The 20044-nt window shown below is 39.1% G+C and overlaps 1 protein-coding gene across 1 annotated transcript in view; it reads right to left on the bottom strand.

Annotated features, from left to right (window-relative positions):
• Positions 1 to 20044, bottom strand: part of MID1 (midline 1) — a 359385-nt gene that overhangs the window by 270139 nt on the left and 69202 nt on the right. Inside the window, exon 3 of the mRNA XM_074858821.1 lies at positions 11105 to 11162. The gene's annotated coding sequence lies outside the window, so the exon portion shown is untranslated. The remainder of the gene's footprint in view (positions 1 to 11104; positions 11163 to 20044) is intronic.

The raw sequence follows: 20044 nt of genomic DNA, 5'->3' as shown, positions 1-20044 counted from the left end.
TTTTTTTACAATAATAAAGATTGCACTCTACTGTGAACTAGGAAGAGAAGGGATGTAGCTTTCACAGTCTCAGACTAAATACTGGGTACATGTGTGTCTTTTTGGCTTCTGTTTAAAAAGGCTAATTGATTGGAAGAGAAAGATAGAAAGAAAAGATTTCATAATTTAACAACCTCAGACCAGTGAAAAAACATATACTGCCTTTTGTTTACAAATATAGGACTTGCATTTCCTAAGTGTATATTCTTTATAGCATAAATTGTGCTGTTCAGTGCATAGCCTAATATGTAAGGATGTGAGTGGATAACACACTAAGAGCAAAACTGAAAACAAAAAGTAAGAGGGAGACAGGCCTGCATGCAATTTGTATCCTTGAAAATCTATTCGAAAATCTTTTTTGCATAAAGTAGAAGGAGCAAGAGGGGAAAATTTTCTTTACATTTTCTTCCAAAAATAAGAAAATTTCTGAAGCAGTTATGTGACAGTAATGAAGCAACTTATCTGGTGGTGGAAGAGAAGGGAAGCATCAGCTGTTTCCAACAAACCTTCTGTTCTCAGAAAGTATGTGAGCACTTATGAAGCCATTTCCTAAAAGGACACATTCCATCAGGAAAAAATCTGTAGGAATCACTCAGTCACTAATATGGAAGTGACACCTGTCCACAACAGAAACAAGACTGAGTGTTTTGAGTGATGTGCAAGTACAGAAACATAATTTCTGTATTTTAGAATTACAGACCAATAGCCACAGATCTCATCAGAGTGGGCTGAGAGCTGAACTGATTCTTGGCACCAGCTACTGCAGTCTCAGGACTAGGATCACATTCTCATGGTTGGTGTCTGAGATAGTCCAGTTTTAGTCTTGTGGGATCACACATCAGGTACACATGACATAAATGTGCTCTCTTGGGGATGTCTACCTTTAACCAAGCCAGCTCAGGTGTGCAAGGTGTGCGTCAAGCAACAGCAAGTTCAGTTGCCCAGTTATCAGGCTTTTTTGGTGGGTTCTGCGATCCATGTTGAGCTTGATAATGTCACAATGCCACCATACCTGCACTCAGGCTAGCTATTTATTCTTGCTGAGACAGCTGAAAGTGATGATCTCTCATCATTTTTACTTCAATACATACTGTTGCCAGCCTATCCTTTGAAATATCACCTTTTTTATTGCCCTGGTACTTCACAGGTCACAGCTTCAAACATACATCAGGTATATAATGCATCATCCTGCATGTCCCCTCCAAAAGGCAGTAACATTCCTTTAGAGTGCAACTGCAGAATCCTGCTCTCGCACCACTACAATAGCCTGGAACACAATATTAGAGCTTAATTTGTTTCACATATGGAAGACTTTATAGAGCTTAAAATGCACTACACATATCTCTGTGCTGTGGTTGGATTTTATGGAAAGAGTCCAGGACTAGATGATAAAAAATATAATACAATTCCTGAGCAGTTCACTATAGACTAAATGTTGGAAAAATCTCTTTGCATAAACAAGAGAACCAATAACACTTGTAGAATGACAAGAGGGACATGGAAGTCATACACGAGCAATGGAAAAAACTACTTACCTCAAGACATAGGAGGAGAAACACAACATTTTGTCATGAAATACAAGAGTCATTTCAGCATGCTGTGCATTAGGCAGCACAGTAATAGACCATTATCGCTTAGATGCTACTGAAAGAAGTTGTTTCCTTCATGAGAGTGCTGGTACACCTTCACTGCAGCTCCTTGCCCACTGCTCTGCCACCTTCAAGTTCAGTAATGAAATCTCATAAAATAGAGCAGACCACAGTGCATAAAACAGTCTCACACTACCTGTGAACAGAGTCACTGGTGTCTACAGGATACATGTACAGAACCAGTTAGGGTGCTGTAGAAAAGCAACTTGGTCAAAGCCACTGAAACACTAAAATGATAGCTGAGACAACCCATGTCACCAGCTAAGTGCCAGCCATTGCCAGCTCCCTTCAGCCAGTGCCTGGCATCCACAGGGCAGACTAGCAGCTCTTTCAGTGGCAGCTGTGGGTGTGAAAACTCCACAGTGTGCTGAGAGCTAAAATCCTGCCACTGGCTCAGCCAGCACCCCAACCTACTCCCCCAGTTGCCTGTCAGGTAGATCTAGTTAGAGGTCTTTAAACCTGTGAATAGTAGTACTTCCTAACTGTCCAGTTGTGAGTACTTTAATTTCTCCCCAAAATTACTTCAGAGACTACACATCTGTTATTGTAATTTACACCTTGGTGGAAAGCACGCCTGGGGAGGCCGGGAGAAGCCACGTATTTATGCTTGCTTCCCACTGCAATCAACATTCTCTTTCCTCACTTTTTCACAGCCTTGTCCTCTTTTCCTGTCTGCATTTCCCACTTAACTCATTTATTTACACCAGGAAGGAGAAAGGCTAAAACCAGATTATTAGATTTAAATTTGCCCCACCTCATTCAGTGTTGCAGTGGCTGAAGAAAAGACCTTTCCCTGGGGCTCAGCTGTGTTTGTTTTCCACCACCTGTGACAGCAGTAACAATGTCCCTCAGTTCTGTATATTTTCCACCACCCTGGCTGCCCTGGAAAGCTGTGGCCCTGTCAGTCATGGCCAGCACGATGCTTGGCTTCTTCGTGAGGATGTCAGGGTGGTTACAGTCAATGCAGCAGCAGAAGATAACTGAGCCTCCAAAGGCCACGGGTGAGGCCCCAGGTAGCAGCTCAGGGAGGCACTGGATGATATGGAATTCTGCTCCTCTTCCACAGCTGCTGCCCTTCTCCTTATCGGTTCTCACAGAGAGGGGAGCCAGGCCTTCTACGCTGCTCCCATGCATTAAAAACGAGCTCTGCGCCCGACATTTGCCTCCCTAATATCTCTGTGGGGCAATTATTCAAGGTTTTCTGAAGTGTTGCAGGTGGATCAATATTTTATTCCAAAAAAGAAAAGGGAATGTGCAATGCAACAGTTTGGCAAGCAAAATAACTATATTGCTATTAAATGTTTTGTTTCATTTTCCAGGAGATCTCACTCTCTCACTTCTAATGAATCTAAGAGATGCTAACAGGAGTGTCCCCAGCCTTGCAACAACATCCATCTCCCAGCAGACAGGATGCCTCTTTTCACTTGGATTATATGGCTCTCACTGGTATTTTCAGAGTGTCATTGCTGCTAGCTTTTGGGCCTGTGAACATCACTCTGTTTTTGCCAGTCTCAATATTTTCTGTTACTTGTGCAAGGCATTATTGCAAGTTGTTCCTCTGATACACAGCACCACTAATGGGTGTTAGTAACGCTGGATTAAATCTTTCAGAAAATGTAAATTATAAATCTTCCTGTATACAAGGAGAAGTCAGCTGTAGTGTTAGTCAGGTTTTCCTCACGGCCATCTCTTGAAATGTATATTTAAAATAAGCTGGTATTTGTTTCACATGGTTTTGGGAGTTTTCATCTGATACCTTCATGCTATGTACTATATAGTAATTCACTTTGACTACATTTGCTTTGGGGAGTCAAACCATCCGTTTCACTCTTGTCCTTTTGACTGAGTGATTTGCCAGATGTGACAAGGAGAACCCAAAAGTGTAATAACTAGCCTGAAGGAAAAACAGACGATCCATTTCTAGTTTAATCTCTCTTTGTATTATTCTGGAATATTTCAACCATGGCATAAAACATATAAAGAAACCACTCCATTTTATCTGAGAAGTTTTTATGCCATTCTTAACAATGTTAAGGACATAAAGGATAGCTAGGACAGCTTTGGTCCCTTGGAAGTTACCTTCCACTGGTGAAATAAAACTATCAACCTCGAAAGGAACAGGTGTGCAAAGGATCAGATGAGTAAGTAAGTTACAGGTTTGGAAACCCTACATGTAGGGAAGGAGAGCAGTAAATCATGACAATGACAAGGAGAACTGCAAAACTGAATTCAAGTATCCAGTGTATTCAAGGCCCCGATCCAATGCAAGTCTGCAGCACAGCTGCGAAGAGGTAGGGCCTCCCTTGTGCTTACCTGGCACCAGAACTAGACCCCAAATGGCCTCGTAATGAGACGAGTCAGGGAAGCAATTGAGCTGAAAGACACCTCTTCTGGTTGTATTTGCTTTAGAAAGAACCATTCTTTGCCCTGCCCTCACCATGGAGCAGTACGTACGATGGTGCCAACACAAAAGATGTATCACAGAATCACAGAATCATCTAGGTTGGAAGGGACTTTGAAGATCATCCAGTCCAACCATTAACCTAGCACTGACAGATCCCAACTACATCATATCCCTAAGTGCTATGTCAACCCGTCTCTTGAACATCTCCAGGGATGGGGACTCCACCGACCACTCCTTCCAGTGGTTCTATGGACTTACCCTAAAGTAAATGATTGCACAAGCCGGTAATTGTCCTGAAGTCTCTGAAATTCCTTCTGTTCTTTGTAAAATTTGATATTAGTTGTGTGACAGAGAGAGAACAGGCAGATAGACATAAACATATAATTATGTATACACATGTGCAAAATTATGTTAAGGCTGTTATAGATCCCAGCAATCCCAGATATTTCAATTTTATAGTACTACATCCTTAGCTCATACTGCTCCTGGAACATAGAGTATCAACCTTCAGCTCAAAGTTCCTTTTTCTCCCACTCGGTTTGTGCAACTACTGTAATCTCTGCAGACGTAGCTTCCCATAATGAATTTTACATTATATGAACCCTTGTGTTCTCTTACTTTTCTTGAGGGTTAGTGCTGGCAAAGAAATTACAACAGCGAAGACCTAATTTAAGACCTCAACATACAGATTTTGTACTCTGCTAATAAAAATGGTTCTGAAACCAACTAACTTCCACCTTGCTTGTGGCACCACTTCCACTGGTCTCTAACCACACTCATAGGAGAACTGTGTAACTAGAGAGACCCAGCACAGTATGTAGCACCAGCCAAGGAAGGGATACTGACTCAGATCCCAGAAGCAATGTCAGCATGTCATTCTGCTCAGACAAGAAAGCATGCCAAGGAAGAGGATTGTGTGGCACTGGCACAGTGTTGCAGTCACAGCCTATGCACCTTCTCTACAGGCAGGAACCCTGACATCTGAAGTCAGCTTTTGCTTGCATCCTGCCAGTTCAAGAATCCAGGCTGCTTAGCTTGGCTGCTCTATTCTCAATATTTTGACACACTTTATGTCATCCATAAATTTTATTTGCACTGCTTTTATATTTATTTTTCCAGTAATTTATAAAAGAGTATTTAATAGCACTGACCTGCAACTGATCTTTGCAAAATCCCATTTGAAATAATTCTATGATAAATCTTGCATGACACCACTTTGATATATACCAGCTACCAAGTGCGTAAATCCATTTAATTTGCGCTTAATCAATATCAGATAGTATTGACTTCTAATCACAATAACATGCAGATCAGTGCTTTATGAAAGGCAGTTTCTGTGGTATGTAAACAATTGCTTTAATGAACCAAACTTATCTCAGAGGCATGAAACCAGACCAACATGCCATAAAATCTTTTAAGTTATTCCCATATTTTAAGTTTGAAATAATTTAATCCCATATCAGCATTCTGATATTCACCCTTCTGTCTAGGTCTGACATCAGCCTGGTTGGTCTAATAGCTTCAGTCATTCCACCTGCCATTTCCAGCTACTCGTATGGCCTTAGCATGCACCCTCCTGCCTGGAGCCTCCTTGCTGTCAGAAAGATAACTCAGGTTTTCTGCCTGAATCATACGATATTAATAGATTCAGTTATACTGAAAAGCACAGGCTTTTCCAAAGTCTTCACAACATCCTTTCTGAATATTTATAGCACTTTAATGTGTCATTAATTTAAGTATCATCATGGAAGGCAGAAAATGCTATAACTCTATCACATGCAGAGATCCTAATGTAGCATGACTATTCAGAATCCTAGACACAGAAAGCTTTTACCAAAGATATGGAAGAGCCCAGTATTTGCAGTTTTATAAGGCATACTGTTTGGATAACTCTCCTTCTACAACATCAGCACTGACAAGCCATAATTCTGAGCTCTTGTTTGAATGATCTTCTGGTTTCTTACAGAAAAAAGTGTCTTGCTGCTTTCTTATAATCTCTGTCTTCCCTTTTTAAACATTGGCTAGCTAGTATAAATTCACTGCTTACGAGTTATGCTACTGGACTGATGGTTGGACAGACAAGGGAACTGTTATGAAGAAATAGAATGAAGCATAAATAGTGAAGACATCTCTACTGCCCTGTTCCCTACAATAGGTAACAAAGCCAGTACTACCATTCTAGCAAATCTCTTTCAGGAGAGGAAAGAAACAGTGCAGGCAGGTCCCAAAGAGATGAGCATAGGAAAAGATCCATAATCAATAGGTAGCTGTAGAAAAATATCAATTTCCATAACAAAAATATTATGTTTCCTGGTAATTTGGAGGAAAAAAGCCATATCTGAATTATTTTTATTGCTTCTTAGTGCTGACCTGAAGTTTGCTCTCTTTCTATAACCAGTTGTTCTGACAACAACAACCCTGAGTAATGGCGTTACTCAGGGGACTAGGACACCTGGGAGAATGTGTGATGAGTATTCATACCCAGTTTTCACAACCTCAGAATGGATGGAATAGAAATACTGTGAAGTGTATGACGTACAAGCAATGACCACAAAGCCAGATCTTTTTTCTAGGTTGTGTTTGCCATAACCACAAAAGTTATGTTGAGCAAAAAGTGTAAATTCCAGCTTAACATGCTGGAGGGCACAAGCAAAAGAAAAGAAGCTCTTATAGTGACAGACAGAAAATTAATTCCTCCCATCTGTAGGTATGCAACTCCACAGCAGTGACAGAAAACAATTCAGGATGTTAGCACCTCATTTTCAGCTGTCATTTGAAAACAACTAGTCCATTTACTCTACCTGACCTCCAGTTATGTCAGATGCATTCTGCTTGTTTTGGAAAGATCCGCTGAACATTTTTCTTTAAGGGCACTGGAAGCCCTCGAAGAAAAAGTTCAAAACATCTGAGAAACGTTCTGTCATTTGGCTTTCACAGAAGAGTGATGCAATGGTTAAAATTTAGCAACATAATGTTTAACCACATATACAATCTGGCCATAGCATTTTGAATTAACTGCAACCTATTCAAAATCTGGTATTTTCAATTAACTGGAGCTTATTCACATCTGGCAAGCTAGCAAACAGAGCAGGAGGGTGTTACAGCAGCTTAGCGGAAGCCTGCCATGAATACACATTTGGACAGCCTGAGAGATCATCAGTGTCACTCTGGGAATGTTCCTGGCATGGTAAAAGAAAAACATCAAAGACATTACTGATTTAAAACTGCCTCCAAGGGTGCAATCTGCAGTGACAGGAAATGGAAAAATTATCCTCAAAGGGACTGCAGAGAAAGAACTAGTCCAGCATGATAGTGGGTTCCACACATAAAGCTTATATTTTGTTAAAAAACTCACTAAAGCAAAATATTGTGCAGTTTTTGGCCCAAATTCAGAAACAAGTATTCAGGGCAGCTCAGAAACTGCAGGAACAAAATCAAGTTTGGAAGGGACAGCTCAGAAAGGAAGTCTTGTCATCTGCATGGTACATCTAATGTTTTAAAAGGCTGCTATAACCTAGATATCAGCATTTAGAAAACAACAAAAGACTAATAAGGTCTGAAGATGGAACCCTGAAGAGCTATGAGATGAAAAAAAGCTTGACCAGAATAACTATCAGAGAGTTCTGAGACTACTCCAAACATGCTAAAATAATATTCGTGGTGACCCAGCAGTGCCTCTTCAAAGTTGACGTTGCCTTGGTGTGATTGATGTAATCAAAAGCTGCCAGTAAACACAGGGGAAGAAAAAGGACACAACTTTGATCCCGTAGTAGGCTGAGGACTATTATAGTCCATGAAATTACTATACATAATTTCCATGCATAATGCACAAATGCAAATTCTCATGGAGTATGTGTCATTGAGGCTTAATGGGAAAAATTGACATAGGCTTTTGCAGTAGGAAAATCTATTTATAGGATGTGTTTTTGTAAACGATGGAAACAGTCCCTTAAATTCCTTTACCGGTTTTTGAGCTGAACAACCTAGCTGCTAAAATGTATTTTAAGGAAACTGTTTAAGTATTCAAGAACAATATACAGAGTACATTTCTTGTCACAGTCTGAATCCTATTGCTACACAGAGTCCTGTAAGAGCACTTCAGTACAATATATCATTCTGATTACTCTTTAACATTTGAATATTGCTCCACAAAAATGAATTTTGTAGAGAGAGAGTAAGACATTAGATACACGCCATCTTACCTTGGCTTTACACTTTTGGGGCATTCCCCTTTGCCCTAGGCCAAGCAGAGATTAAGTCCCTGACAAAGTTATAGGACACTCACTACACTAAATTACATTTGCTTCAATTAACTCTTCCAAGGTCTAGGGATCATGAGAGTGGCACAAAAGAGCTATAGAAAGGCTGAGTTTTTGATCTACAGCTTCTTGATGATTCACACGATCTACTCCTATAGAAACTAAATAATATTTATACACAGTCAGTTCCTGTAGTCCTGTTATGGTTTGGAGGTATCAAAATGGACAGCAACAACCAAGAGTCTAGGGAAGAAAACTGATTTTCATGTATATTTCCTTGTGACTTAGGTACTTATTTTTATAGCTCATAGGACAAAGTGCAGGTCTGGGGCATTTGAAGATACGCCTTTGATTTGTCTGCCAAATTTAAAACTAGTCCTTAAGACTCTAGGGTTTGCCATGTGTCCAAAAGATCATCTCAAGCAGCTGCAGTATCTGGCACCAGGGGCCCTTATGGGGGTGACCACATCAAGAAACTGAGGAAGAAAAAGAGCATATGCTACAAGATGGTGGTGATGGAGGAGGAAGCGTGCATTTGGGATACAGACAGTCTAGAAAAGCCAAGGGGATCATTCTTATTTCCTGCTGAAAGTCTGCACGAATGACCGGGGCAAGTCGGGTCGCAGTCTAAATTGCAGCGGGAAGGAGAAGGGCTATGTCAAGGGACATAGGAGCCTGGACCACATCTTGCATGTATTTCCACCTGGAAAATCCCAGGCAGACAAGGAAGGTTTATGAATTAGAAAAACTACAGGCATGGGTGACTACTGAATGGCATAGGTAGCCATCTCACATGTTTGACAAAGTAAGTCTGGGCAAAGCCAATTCTTTGCACATGAGCAGCCAATATGCAAATTTCTGCATATTTAGATCTCTTAAGCAAATGGTCAAATTCCTCTTGGGTACCTAACAATGTCTCCAGTCATAAAAAAGGCAGAGGACACAAGAGGTAGTACTAAAAGAAAGACAAAAGCCCCTGGTTCCCATCAGTAAATCTGAATCTATGATCACATCTTTTTTGATATCCTGAAGTAAAAGAAGGAAACCAGAAGCTATGGAGAGCAAACGGTACAATAGATATGCTTTTCAACAGCATTGCTTTTGCAGTTTCGAGGGCAGAGATGTTGTACTTTGGGGTGAAAAAACCCTTTTTATCACAGAACTATGGGCCACTGTGTAAACAAAGCCAAGTATATTCTGCTCTGACTCACGTTAAGTCATTTTTTTCTAGTCAAACTGACTGGCAGCAAAGTCCTAGTTTACTAATTGGTTCAGGTGATCTTTTCAAGTACAATCAGCTGCTATGTTTTACCTGGTATCCACCTAAACCAAACATAGATCTGAACGCCTCAACCTTTTTAAGGAAGTTTGTACATGAATCTAATTTTGTTATGCAATGCCATTTTAGCATGGAATTACATAGAAAGCGTTGCCTGAACATGGTATTGTACTAGATCTTGAGACAATGAAAACGTTATTAAATCTTTATAGCCATCTTTCCCACCAGAAAATATTTTCCACGGTAGATGTTGCTGTTTTCCTACTCCAAAGTCAAACCAACTCTTTTTTAAGAAAAAATAAATATAAATGTGTTTCCCAAACAGGTAATGAAAAAGAATGAAGGACAGCTGTTTTACACATATAAGACTCCAAAGCAAAAAGCTACCAAATCTTTAATTTTTTCTTAGGTTCCCAACACTGTACTTAGAAAAATATTCCACCACCACAAAATTCAGAGGAAATCAATTCAGCTCGGGAGAACTTTTGAGATGACAAGGGCCAGAGATACTACAAGAAGTAGAGATACATAAACTGGTATAATTGTTACAGAAGATCTCAAATAAACAACCACCAAAAATTAAGGATTAAGAGATTCAGACCAAATTGAAACATGACAGGTCCTTTGACATTAGGTTATGCTCTGACATGTATCTGCATACTTGCAGAACTGCATTTCAAGCGTATGTGTCCTCATTCACCTTTAAGCCTTTAAGCCTGCCCTCAGCCGTAATAGTTGAAGTACAGTCCTTTTGGTCTCTATCATAGGTAAGCTCCAGCAATACAGCCAAGAAACCAAGAAACCTACTGTGCTCTAGTTTAGCACTTTATTTCAGTTGCTGACTCCAAAGTAAGCATTTGAAGAGAATTGAAATATGCAAGTGCTAAAAAGCACAAATGGTGGTAACAGCAGGACATCTTCTAAAACCTGTTGCTTCTACATTTGCTGGGGACCCTCAGTTCCTGATAATTGCTGCTCTTCCTCAGAACATGCAAAGATTAATGTAGAATTTACATTATTAATAGAAGTCACTGATGCCTTCGATAGACATTTGAGTCAAGATATTGTTTTCTTTAGTTTACATGCATTTTTCCCCATTAATTTAACATAAGAACTGTGCCTTTCATTAAAATATAACTTTAAAAATTTTCAGCAGCTCTTGAAATAGGCTTGTTTGGGGTAGTGTCCATATATTTGATATAACTCATTACTCTATGTTTTTAAACAGGCACTATAGGTATGCTTTTTGCCAAGTAAATCTGAAATACTCGTAATATGAAACAGCAATACCAGAGGTATATTATTTTGATAGAAATATGAGAGCACATCTTTCCCAAATAATGCTAGCAAACTTCATTTACTCAGAAAAAAAACCCCAAATCTTCATATATAATAGTGTTTTTCTACTGTTACACAATCTTGAGAAAATAGGGAAATCTCGGACATTTTAAAATAATACAAAGAAATTACTCACTTCAGTTGTCTGAAAAGGGTTACAGGACTCCGCCTTCCCTACTGCATGCAGTTTTCACCTATTGGAGATGCACAAATGTTATCAAAGTACAATGTTTTAGTACAATGAAGTTAGTCATCTCTGTACTTTCTGTCCATGTCACAAATAAGAAAACGACTGTCAACAATCTAAAGCATGATGTAACATACTAAAAAAGTTATGAAAACTAAACTTTACCTTCAGACACAGTATTGATTCTTTCAGGAAGGAGATGAATTAAATTGGTTTATGGAGAGGAATCTCATCATACTGTTTCCTATGCTGTGACTACTAGGCATGAGATAGACAAGTTTATTTTGCCATTTATCCACTAATAAATTATGCATTCATTTTTTTAAGGATAAATAAATATATATATATAGTATCCATGGTTTCATAATATTTTCCCTTCTTTACCACATATGGAAGAGAAACCATAAGACAAAACTTACTAAACACGGCAGGGAATCCGATTCAGGCATGGGACGTAAAAGAAAAGTTGCCAACAGTTACCAATGTTTGAGATTTTTAGCCTATTTCCACCGAAGGGGATGCAGCAGAAGATGAGGACAAAGTGGTTGAATTCATTTGCTACATTAAGCAGACATACTGACTCCAATCCAAGGGAGGCTAAGCAACAGACATGCATGACAGGAAGACAGCAATTTTCTTGTATGTCTCAAGCACACAGACAAATTGCAAATTGGTGAGAACTTGAGGATATTTGTACTGCTTCAAAACTGAAGAACATAAAGAGAGTAACTGTTGCCAGTGTTGTTAATTAAAGGTACCAGAAGATATGGGCAAAACACAGCCCCTTTCCCAACTCCACCATCTTATTCTAGATTTCTTCAAGCCTTTCTCTGCCCCAGTTCATGAAGACTAATGCAGACAGCACAGAATCAGACCAAACCTTTGGTTATATCCCTGGTGTTTGCTGAATGGTAGAGGTTGTGCACATTTAGGAAGTTGGAGGCAAGGTGCTGCTACCATTACCATCATCTGGATGCCAACATTGCCAACAATGTATAGCTGCATTACGGCACCTCCCATAACACCTACATGCTAAAAGTGAGCAATTTTATAAAGAGTAGAGCCTGCACAGACAATGATCTATTAGTCATATTATAAAAATCTTAAGTGCCTTCCTAAGAAGTTGGAGACAAAAATCACAAATAAATAAACACTTGAGAATTTGATGAGTAATCAAGTGCTAATACAGAAGGGCTTTCCCCCCACCCAAGACTGTTAAATACTCTGGGTCATGTTGTAATAGTACAGAATTTAGAATGATGCTTCTTTAAATGATTATTTCTATGGTGAGGGGACTGCTAATTCCTGTCGGCCATCTTGAGACTTATTGCTTTTCTAGGTAGATATAGGTAAGAGATTACTCAACAAATTAATATTTAATTTTAACTCTCTTTTCTTACTAGTTTGGGTTTACCAAACAGGTGTCATTTTATTGGCTTCCACAGGTTGCTTTTAGTTTTGTTATGTTTCAATAAAATGTCTAGGTACAGCTCTGGGTGTTTGCTCAGTTGTAATGAATCAAGTGATTAAACACAGAATTTTAGTAAATCTACAAAAAGAACAGCAGAAATCTTCATGGTGGTGCAGTCAGACCCCCTAACTGCTAATAAAAATGTACATTTAGCAATTTTTTGACCAAGTCGATACCTGGAAAATCAGAGTGAAAACCACAATGCATCTTTAAAGAAATAAAAAATAACGCCCAAACCAAGTCTTCAAACAGGCTACCTCAACAACAATAGGATTTGCCACCTGGGATTTCCCTCATTTCTTCCCTCTCTTTCTATGTCATCTTGTACAGGTGACAAGCCAAAGGTACTCATTTGCTAGTCAGTTCACTAGAATGGAGGATGACCTCCCTGACTGACATGGTGCCCTGAGCTGCCCAAGTCCAGGGAATCCCTAACAAATCCATGACTGACTGGTCTGCAAATTACAGTAACACAATGGAGAAATGGTGTGGTAGGATTCATCTTGATGCATTTGGAAAGGGGCCTCTGTTGCAAAAAGCAGTGAAAATGTGGCTGAAACTTCTCGAAGTTGTACTTCATCCTGCACAAGGTAACATCCTCATTGCCTGATCCTGCACACAACATTGGCAAGAGCCTAGTTAGAAGTCACATCAGAGCAGTGAGCTGGCACTCACAGCTGATCAGTGCTGCAACCTGTTAGCAATGTCCTTGAAAGGCAGCAGTTCTCAGACTGCTTCTTATCCAGAAATTTCCTGAGCTTTTAATATCCACAAGTTCTGTGTGTTGTGGTGTTTCCACACCTGCAGGAGTTCCTTGATCTCAGAGTTTCCCTGCAGCACTGCTGGTGTGCGTCTGTTCTTCTATTCAGCTTCTGCTGGAGATTTTGTTCTTCTGTTCCTGCTGTCCTGTGCACAGTAGTTATATCCTCAGGCTCCTCTGTTGATAACCAGTGGAAAGTTCAGTACCTTTTTTGTGTGTGTGTGTGTGAAAGAAATTGAATCCCCTTTACTTCATTTCTTCATGACAAGGCCACAGTTTGTAACCTTTATCATATTGGTATGCCAGCTTTTCACATGTAACCATAACTGCCCAGTCCAACTCTGCATCTTAATCATGATAAAGAGGTGCTGCCATCCCCATCTCTCTCACTTTTTTTTTTTTTTTAAAGCACAAACCTCTTTTATGTGGCCAACTCAAAACTCGTATCAACTGGTGTTTCATAATACCTGTCAAACTGGATAACCCATCAGTGATACAGATTTTGAAGGTCTCAGAGTGGAAAAGAGAGTGACAGTCACCATTATTGATGTGACTGGAAGACTATAAGAGCTTGGTAACCACACGTCTGTGAATGGAAGGATCAGCAAGGAGATTAGCAAAACCATAGGTGGACCAGCAAAGTTTCCTCTATCAACTAACATGACAGATTCAACAGTAAGAAGGATTTCTCCAAAGAAGCCAAAAAAACACTGATAAGCTGCTGAAGTAAGTGTCAGTTGACTAACCAACAGGCAGTCCCTTCTTTTCTGCTTCTTACCTCTCTCAGTGACAGTGGTGATAGGAAAGAAAGGACAAAACCAAAATGGTTTCAATAATTCCATCAGGAGATTCTCTGCAGAAACTATTTGAAAGTTTCTGTGAAGAGAACCCAAACAAACAGAAGACAAAATGAAACAAAAAAGCAAACAAGAGACTTCTCAAAAATTAATAGTCCTTTCCATGCCCAAAGTCATACAATTATTGCTCCTGAAAAGAGCCTTATCAAGACTGAACTTGTGGCATAAGTGCCACAACCTCAACTGCCTCTTTGGACTCATTCGAGGCCTTCCTCTCTCTCTTCATATCTGGGAAAGAAGAGTCACTCATAGCAGTACATTTGTCTAGGATGCCAGGTTCAGTGATTGGAGTAATGGCAATAAATTAATCAAAATGTGCATGTTAGGCTATGAAATGGGGCTGTTTCTACATGCCTGTTTTGTGTACCTTGTTTTTTTACATAATTTCTTGAGGTGATTGTATTTCAAGCCATGAGCAGTCACATGACTTGTCTGGAAATTGCATTGCAGAAGTAAACAGTCCTTCTGCTCCCCTCCCCTGCCTCACTCTGCTTGCAATGTTTCTTCCAGGTATTTGCCCCAACCCTTCTCTCTTGCCTACCTGAGGTGAAAACTGCCTTGTTAGATGAGGAGGCAATGGTTGGCCAGACACAGCAGGATCCACCAGTAGCCTATGGTGCAACAAAGGGTTAAACAGCTAACAGAGCCGGTCACTACCAGAGGTGAGAGAAAGTGTGGAAAAAGAGTAGAAAAACAAAATGAGAAATTTACAGGTTAGGCCACTGAAAGAAAGGCTGAGATAGTCAGGGTTGTTCAGCCTAGAGAAGAGAAGGCTCCGGGGAGACCTTGTAACGGCCTTCCAGTCCTTAAAGGGGGCCTACAGGAAAGATGGGGAGGGATACTTTATCAGGTGTAGGGTTGATAGGATGAGGGGTAGCAGTTTTAAACTGAAAGAGGGTGGATTTAGATTAGATATAAGGAAGAAATTCTTTACTATGAGGGTGGTGAGGCACTGGAATAGGTTACCCAGAGAGGTTGTGGATGCCCCATCTCTGGAAGTGTTCAAAGCCAGGTTGGATGGGGCTTTGAGCAACCTGGTCTAGTGGAAGGTGTCCCTGCCCGTGGCAGGGGTTTGGAACTAGATGATCTTTATGGTCCCTTCCAACCCAGACCATTCTATGATTCTATATTTCAGCTACTAATTCCCTTGCAGTGTTAACATACAGTGAACCTACTAGCAAATGAGTACCTGAAACAAGTACATTTGCTAAGGCAGAGAGGGATTTTTTGAGTCAAGCTACAGCCAGCACTCTGTGAGAGTGAATCTGGAGAAGCACAGTGTGAATGCCAGGGTGGTACAGGTAGGAATGCAAGCTCATTTATACCTCCCAGAGTATCTCCTAAAGATAAATACTAGAAATGAATTTATACTGCATATGGGCTTTAAGTTTTGAAAAGTGATTTAGAAATTAGCAGGTGACTTGATCTGTGCCACTCATTCCTCATCTGCTTTTGGCAAATTGCTGAAATCACTTCACCCAGATGAAAAGTGCCTAGCAGCTTGTAGCAGTGGAGGTAGGAGGAAGGATCTAGAGCTGCTGGCAAATTAAATCACGTTCATTGCAGCAACCAGTGTGTAAGCACAGTTCAAATGCCTGTCACTTTCATGGTCTCAATCAGCCCAAACCCTTTATTGTCTACTGAGGTCTATCATACCTGCATCTGCAGTGCCAATGGAGGCTTGTTGAACTCTTCGCATTTTTAGCAAATATCAAACATATTTGAAAATACATGTCACAACTAGCAGTGTATATTTTAGAGTGCTAGTTTAAGGAACTATAATGCATACAGGAAATTGTGCACATACAATGACTTAAAGATATGCAGAGTCATTATAAGGACTACATTTTTTGCCTTGCACTTTTCGGTTTATGCAATGCATTGCATTGCCTTCGAAATTTGTTGAGCTGCAAATAAACCTGCTTGCTGGGAAATGATATAAAAGATGACCCATAGCAGGAATATTAGAACTTGGGAGTTATAATACCACACTGAGTATTTCTAAATCCCCAGTAATTGCAGATTTCCTATAATTTATATAACATATTCAGTATTAAATCCTCTTAACTGTTTTAGGACTGTAAAATATAATTTCCAAGTATTCAACATAAACTATTCAGTATAGTTAGATTAGCATCTCTCTGCATGTTGAAAGTCCAGCAGACTGGCTGTGTATGCAGTTACCCCAGCCCTGAGGCTGCTCAGTTCATGGCTGTTCCAAAGTGCAGGGTGTGATTCACCTCTGAAGTCAGAAGGAAAATAGGCACCACAAAATGGGAAGATTCAGTCATACCTTGCAGAAGCTCCATCCAATCAATCTTGCCTCAGCTTTAGGAATGCCACTTCTTGAGATCAGTAGACCAGCAGTTTGAAAGCCTTTCATATCTTAGAGTAATAAAGCATAACACTCAGATATGTACCTTATCAATAACATGAAGCTGCCAAATGCTAAAACCAGTCAGCTGAAATTCATGGAAGAAAGTCACTTAAAGGACTACATACCTGTTAAGAGCTCATATTTAACTTATTTCTAGATCTCTTCACAGATGTCAATAAACCAAAGCTTGGTTACACTACATTTCTTTCCAGATGCCAGTTGACATTAATTAGAATCTAAAAAAAGATTACAAAGGATTGAACTGGCCAAGCAAACTCACTTAACTTTGCTGTGCTTGTGATAATTGTACAAAAGTAGGTCACAATATCGCTACCAGTGAGAAGAATTCCTCTGAATGAATGAGACCCGTAGGGAAAACAGAAATTTGGAGAAACCAAGTGTAACACTTTTTCTACAAATAACTAGTTGTACAATTTCTTATCGAAGTCTTACTAAACATAAATCTATTAAATCACTTCTGTGGCTTTTTTATCATGAATACTTTGATATAGGTATCCATAATATATCATAGAATACCAATCTCTAAATTAAATGCATGCTGAGGACTCCACTGTTTATATTCTCAGTAGACCCACACTTATTAGCAATTGCTTTAAACACATTGCAAAAGTGCAGTAGAAATCAAGCCTTACTAAGACAGAAAAGTAAGATATGTCCTTGAACATGTGAACAGTAATTATTCAAAGTTTGTGGTTCACCAGCTTCTGCAAACTTTGTGGAGTAAGTACTCCATTAACTCTTCAGTGGAGAGTGCGTTTGCTGTGTGCTCAAGCTCAGCAAGAGAGCAGAGTAGGATTTCTAAATCAGTTTTTTTCTTTCTAAAAAAGGGAGCATGTAAATATAGTATTTGACCACATTGTTCAGCAATCTAAATGACACAAGATTTCTGAGGTAATAAAGGTATAACTTTTTACTCACACATGTAGTTTGCTTTATAACAGCTTTAAAAATTGGGGATTTTTTAACACTTTATGCAGTTACAAGTATTCTTCATCTCAACATACTTTTATAAGCCTCTTGTTTCTTGCACAGACTCTATCCTGGTAACTCTTCTGTCTCATGTTTTACAATTACGGTACCAAAACTACACAATTTCTCTATGTCAGCCGTAGAATGATAGAAAACAACTGAAGTGCTGCAAGCATCCCTTTGCAAACAGCTTGAGAACTCTATACACTGGTTGAAAGTTACTAGAGCACAGTTTATTTTTAGGACAGCTTAAGTCTTCCTTATTGGAATTCCATTTATTACAGTCAAAAGCATACAATTCTGATCACTGCAACTAATTAGCAGCTTAAAGTAAACAGAAAAAGAAAGGCTGAAAGACAGAACTTATTAGTTTTATTTGCATGACTAGGGGAGGAAAGAATTATCTAATGCTTCATCCATTTTTCCATTAAGGACTAATTTAAGACATTGACTCATGAATACATTTTAGGAGAACAATTTACAAGTAGAAATGTGTCTTCAAATGATTCAAAAATAAGTCAGTTGCAACAACAAATGACTAACTACCCAAAGGATTTGTAATTCCCTTGTCACCACCTACCATTGCAATTCATACACTTGTAGGGAGATGATACAGATACATTACATATGATACTGCCTATATGATTAGTTTTTTCTTTGTTTACAAAGTTATTTTCTTTCATATAAGAATAATAGAAACAAAAGACAACTCACAGATGGATGAAGGAGACAAGAGGGGAATTTCAGCAGAATATAGACACTATGTTCTCCTAAATGAAACCATCAAAACCCAGCCCTAATTCTGGAGGTACACTGAGGACAGCTCTCACTCGCTCAGCTTCCTTTGACAATGCAGCTTTTCTTATTTAATGTATTAAAGGGAGCCCAAAATATTGCACTGTGTTGCTTGTTTTTTAAGCTTGAACAGAAATAGGAAAAAAATGCAAAGAGGTTTTGCGCACTGAAATATCTTGAAGATGCTCCTTTACACAATCTGCCAGAACACACAAATGCAGGCAAATTGTGGATTAAAAACTCTCACCTCAATTTAACCCCTGGCTTGAGTATCCAATCAGAACCCAGCAGGCATCTGAGCAAGCATACCAAGGAAAATTAACTTCTGAGTTTCTATAGGGGGCCAAGCATGAGTACAAACTGTATAAGTGTTTGCCAAACAGAAGCGTCCACTTCCATTGTTTCACTTTGAAAAAAAAGATCCATAAACTGGCATACACTCAGATACTTGGCAACCTGAAATTAGGATAGGTGGTTCGGACTCCAGAGAAGTCTGAATTCCATTGTGCTACCACTTTACATGAGGAGAATAACAAAATGCCATCTTCAGCCCAGATGGCAGGACAATAATCTTCAGTCAGAAAACAAAACATGACATGTCAGCTTCTTAAATGTTAATATCTAAACAATCTTACACATTGATTTTTGCAGCTACAAGGAAAACTCTATATCTTCCATAAGTCAACCTTTAACCCTTGATCAGGCATCTGTAATTTTTTGTTGGATAGTAGATGAGTTAAGTGACTTCTTCTCATAGATTCTCAATTCATTTAAACATCAGAGCTAACTAAAACATCTTGATTTGAACAAAGTTTATGATCCTTAGCCTTCTTCTTAGGTTATGAGATTAAAAAGAAGTATGTAGAAAACAGATAAATAATCAGTGACTTACTCCTACCCATCTTAAGTCATAACTTTAAATTACTTAAATTTAAAACTTTGTATATAGGTTAATTTAAATGCCTGAAAAGTTAGAAAGTACACCTTCTACCTGTCTAGCCAAAAGGAATGATGTTAATAATCTTATATTTTATGTTGCACCTCTTTACTGGAACACTTCCATCATACTTTACAAACTATATTGAAAATGTATCAAGTAACACTCCAGAGACTCAGCAAAAACTGCTTACATAATGGAGGTTCCTTTCTCATAAAGCTGGAGAGGACCTGAACTCTGCTGTACACCTGGGGACACTTCGGAATATTTTCCCTAAAACTGGAGGAAGTCTCATAAGGCTGTATATATTTCAATTATAGGTGTATACACACACATCCATATCTGTATCTATAGTTATGTCTAGATATAGATAGATACACAGATTTAGTCTACATATGCACCACAAAACAGATTAATATACATACACCTCATGGATTTGTATACATATCACACATATTCTCACAAACACTTGGCATTTCAGTATCATCCCTCATGCCTCAGCATGGTGCATAGGCTCTCTTAACCAATTGATCTGTTCTTTTTAAGTACTTGAAAAAATCATGAAGTATCTTAACATCAAAATGATCTGGTGGAAAAGTAATCTTCTGCTTGAAAATAAAGAGTGTAGAATATAGTCCTTTCTTCATATTCTTCCTTCTCCAGAGGACTGATAATACCACAGCTGCACAGCTTCTCTCTGTC

Source organism: Strix uralensis, chromosome 2, assembly GCF_047716275.1.
Source record: "Strix uralensis isolate ZFMK-TIS-50842 chromosome 2, bStrUra1, whole genome shotgun sequence".
In the NCBI taxonomy this organism is placed as follows: domain Eukaryota; kingdom Metazoa; phylum Chordata; class Aves; order Strigiformes; family Strigidae; genus Strix; species Strix uralensis.
Note: the sequence above shows the minus strand (reverse complement) of the source record. Positions and strands in the feature narration are given on the sequence as shown.